This window comes from Penaeus monodon, unplaced genomic scaffold (genome assembly GCF_015228065.2).
Source record: "Penaeus monodon isolate SGIC_2016 unplaced genomic scaffold, NSTDA_Pmon_1 PmonScaffold_2494, whole genome shotgun sequence".
Classification (NCBI taxonomy): domain Eukaryota; kingdom Metazoa; phylum Arthropoda; class Malacostraca; order Decapoda; family Penaeidae; genus Penaeus; species Penaeus monodon.
The window spans coordinates 1-5,000 of record NW_023655186.1 but is presented as its reverse complement, the minus strand read 5'-3'; the positions used below and the strand labels follow the sequence as shown (position 1 = coordinate 5,000).

The following is a 5,000-nucleotide window of genomic DNA, read 5'->3' as shown; positions in this document are numbered from 1 at the left end:
GTACGGGTATACCTACGTGGAAATCCTGGACGAGCTGTTTCTACCTTCAGTGAGATCCATGGTGTTTCCCTGATCCGGATCCATTTAACTCATCCAGGATAACAGCCCTATCCACACGAGCAGCATTGTGAAGGCATGGTTTCGGCAACATCATGAGATTATGCTGTGCCACGTCATCCAAATCTCCACATCTTAGTCTCATTGTGATTGTTTGGCCAGCCATAGGCAGATACTTCCCCAAGATCATACCCGCAATCATCATATCGTCGTTGCCCAAGCAATTACAGCATGGGAGTGATTGTGCTCTGTAGATGGACGCCAGTTAGCAGCAGCATTATTGACAGCCATAAAACAAGACATACCAATATATATATATATATTATATATATATATATATATATATATATATATATATATATATATATAGAGAGGAGAGAGGGAGAGAGGAGAAGGAGAGAGAGAGAGAGAGAGTATATATATATAGTAGTAGTTTTTTGTATTGTGGGTTTTTCTTCCATTGTATCAGCACAGAAGAGTGTTTTGCTAATCATATATATATATATATATAAAATATATCTATCTATCTATCTCTATCTATCTATCATCTCTCTATATATATATATATATATATATATATATATATATATATATAATATATTAATATATATATATATATATATATATAATATATATATATATATATATAATATATATAATAATACCATATATATACATACATACATACATATATAACAGATTACATATAGATACACATACACTTACATACACATACATATACATATACATACTATACACATACACATACATATACATACATACATATATACATACATACATATATACACTCATATATCTACATATATACAATATACATATATATACATATCTACATACATATATATAAACATACATTGTTATTATCATTATTACTATTATTATTATTGTTGTTATTATTATTATTATTATTATTATTATTATTATTATTATTATTATTAATGCGGTTGTTGTTTATGTTATTATTATTATTATAATAATCATTACCATTTTTATCATTATTATTTTTATTATTAATATTAGTAGTACTACTACTAGTAGTAGTAGTAGTAGATTGTTATTAGTATTGTTGATATTATTTCTAATGATAATTATTTTTTATAAAAATGATAATGAATTTCTTACATAAGTCATTTTTATTTTTATTTATTATCATTATTTTATTATTATTGTTGTTTTTATTATTATCACTATTATTTCTTTATTTCTTATTGTTATATTATTATTATTATTGTTATTGTCATTATTTTTATTTTTAGAAATAGTAGTCGTTATTATTATTGTTATTGCTATTTATTTTTATTATTATTGTTATTGCTATTTTTTTTATTATTATTGTTATTATTAGCAGCATAGTAGTGTTTTTATTAATATTGATATTATTCTAGTGATATTATTCTAGTGATAATGATAATTATTGTTTTCATTTTTATAACTATTTTTTGTTATTATTATTATTTATTATTATTATTTTATTATTGTTATTTTTATTAGTAACAGAATGATATTACTTTTGTTGTTATTGTTACATTTTAACAATATTGATAGAATTATGATAAGAATATTTATGATGATATCAGTAATTACGTGGCACAACCAGAGGAGAACACAAAACTTATTTTTACTTATTACTGACTTTTTGATGTATCCAGAGTGTTACAAGTTTCAAGTGTTAAAAAAAATATCATTGAGTATAGTATGTCAAGTATAGTGTGTCAATTATAGTACATCAAGTATAGTATGTCAAGTACAGTGTGTCAATTATAGTATGTCAAGTATAGTGTGTCATTATAGTGTGTCAATTATAGTATGTCAATTATAGTATGTCAAGTATAGTGTGTCAATTATAGTATGTCAATTATAGTATGTCAAGTATAGTATTCCCATTTCCCACTGTCTGTTTGCCCTTGAGATATCCCTAGTTTAGTTCCTGTCTCCCAGGGAGGATAGGAAAGCGAGTATTCTGTATGAAGGAAATAGAAGAATGGAGAGAGAACTATGAAGTAAAGGTGCTTAGGTATCAATGGCTTATGACTGAAATATAGAAAAAAAAGTTCTCTCTTCTTCTTTTTCTTCTTTTTTTTTTTTTTTTTCTCCTGTTTATTTTGTCATTCATTTAACAGACTGACAGGTCGAGTAAACAGTAGTATGTAATATTAGATATGTATTTGATAAGTAAGATCGTGTTTATTGGCTCGCACATTTTTTCAGCGACTGATGAAGAGGAATGATATTATTTTGGGGTCGTATGTAACTGTTAGGCTGACCAAGGGTGATTAGTAATAACGATTTTGACATTTCAGCACAAAATGAGCAATAACCACAGAAGACAAAACAGTCGTGGCCGGTCGACAGTCTTAAAGGTAAATCTCTCACCTGTGCATAGTAAATTAGTCACCAGATGATGTAGTGGAATAGGGATGAAAGTACTAAAAAGACGTTTACAAATATTCAGCTGCTAACGTGACATCTGAGAGCGATTTGTGTTCTTGTGAAACAGGTTGTGATCCTAGGGGATGGAGGTGTCGGGAAATCCTGCCTCATGAATCGCTTCGTCACTGACCGATTTGACGAGCACTCCTTCCATACCATTGGCGTGGAATTTCTCAACAAGGAGATTGAACTGTCGGGGGAAACCTACACACTGCAGGCAAGTTTTCCGTACTAATGGTTACTGCCATAGTTGGTATTGGTTGTTAGTATCAGTATGCTTATTATTGCTATTCATATTAATACAGTATTATTATTGTCATCATCATCAATGTTGTTGTTATTATTATTAATATTATTATTGTTTTTTTCATCATCATCATCATTATCATCATTGTTATCATTATCATTATCATTGTTATTATTATTATTATCATCATCATCATCATTAGCATTGTCATCATCATCATCATTATCATTTTGTTATTTTTATTATTATTACTAGTAGTAGTAATAGTATCACCATCAATATCATCCTTATCTTTATAATCATCATCATCATCATGCCATTATTATAATTATTGTCAATATTATTATTATGATGATGATGATGATGATGATGATGATGATGATGATGATGATGATGATGATGATTGTTATTATTGTTATTATTATCATTATTATTATCATGGTCATCATTATTGTTGGTATTATCATTATTATATTATTGCTATTATTATTATTGTAATTTTATTATTATTATTATTTTATTATTATTATTATTATTATTATTATTATTATTATTATTATTATGACTGTTATTATTATTGTTTAAATATTTTTGTTGTAGTTATTGTCATTATTTTTATTATTGTTATTATTATTGTTGATATAATTATTTTATTATTGTAATTATTCTTGAGGATTACTGAGGGAATTTCGCACTTGCTGCAGATTTGGGACACCGCAGGCCAGGAGAGATTCAAGAGCCTGCGAACCCCATTCTACCGTGGTTCGGACATGTGCTTGCTCACATTCGCAATAGATGACCATTCAAGTTTTAAGAACCTTGAGACATGGAGGAAGGAGTTTGTGTACTATGCCGACGTGAAGGCAGATTTTCCTTTTTCTCGTGGTTGGGAACAAGGTAAGCTAGGAGGGTTGTCTTTACCCTGTATATGTGTGTATGTGTGTTATATATTATGTTTTATATGTTTATATCTACCTATTTCTCTATGTATCTATCTATCCATCTATACACATACACACCACCACACACACACACACACACACACACCACCACAACACACACACACCACACACACACACACACACACACACACACACACACACATACACACACACACACACACACACACCACACACACACACACACACACACACCACACACACACACACACACACACACAACATATGTATAAGTATGAATGGAGGTATGCACACACCTACCCATCTAGCACTGATAAATTCCTGAAGCTTGCCTTATCCACAGGTGGATCTTGAACGCAAGTTCACTACAGAAGAAGCAGAAGCCTGGTGTAAGGAAAATGGAGATCTTCCATATATTGAAACTTCGCAAAGATGCCACAAATGTAGAAACGGCTTTATGATGTGCTTAAGACGATGGGCTAACATAGATGGCCGGCAGGTAAGTTTGTTGAAATCTACAGTGTTCATTTTATTGTCGTGATTTATTGCATATGCATACAGATGACCAGAGGTTGTCCTGTGGGTCACTGTAAGTTACTGCACAAATACATATTGAAGGAATCTCCAAGTTAGTGCATCGTTCTTGATAAATATTGAAATATTTGCCATTTAACAATTAGCTCATTGAGTAATTACTTCTTACTTGGCAGTCTGCAGTATTTTGATATACATTTTTTTTTTAATCTGTTCTAACGTTTTTTAATATAAATCTGGTCATTTCATAAGTGCGTACTAGTTATTCACTAATTCAACCTTCCTCATTTTGAGGAGAGAATGCCAATGCCAGACACAGTTCAGCTAGATGGTGATGGCACCCACCATCTCTCTGTGCATGTTCGTCGTAAGTTAGAGGTATGTGATGAAGGGATATTAGTAAGATTGCTATTCACTAATTGTTTTGTTTTCTAGTATATGTTTCTTGTCTCGGTTTTACTAAGTTGTCATTTATTGAAAACATGGAGGACCCTATAGAACCACACAGTTTTGCTCATTTGTGACCTTTTTTGCTCTTGATTATTAGCTGATATGTGTTCATTATCTGTTATCTAGCTAGATGTGATCACTGTGTTGTGGCAAACATTTGGAGGGAAGTGAAAAAAAATGCCTTATGCTGTATGATATAGTTTATAAAACAATATCTAAATAGTTTAAAATTAGTAGTCTCTGCCTTTGTTTTAATCTGCTTCTTGTCTTCATACCATTAATTTCAATTGTACTTGTATGGTCAACAAGACAAGTTTTCACAAAAAAAGAGCAGTTGAAGT

At 30.2% G+C, this 5,000-nt stretch overlaps 1 pseudogene; it reads left to right on the top strand.

Annotated features, from left to right (window-relative positions):
• Window positions 1–2,347: 2,347 nt before the first annotated feature.
• LOC119570364 lies at window positions 2,348–4,580 on the top strand (annotated as a pseudogene).
• The last annotated feature ends 420 nt before the right edge of the window (window positions 4,581–5,000 follow it).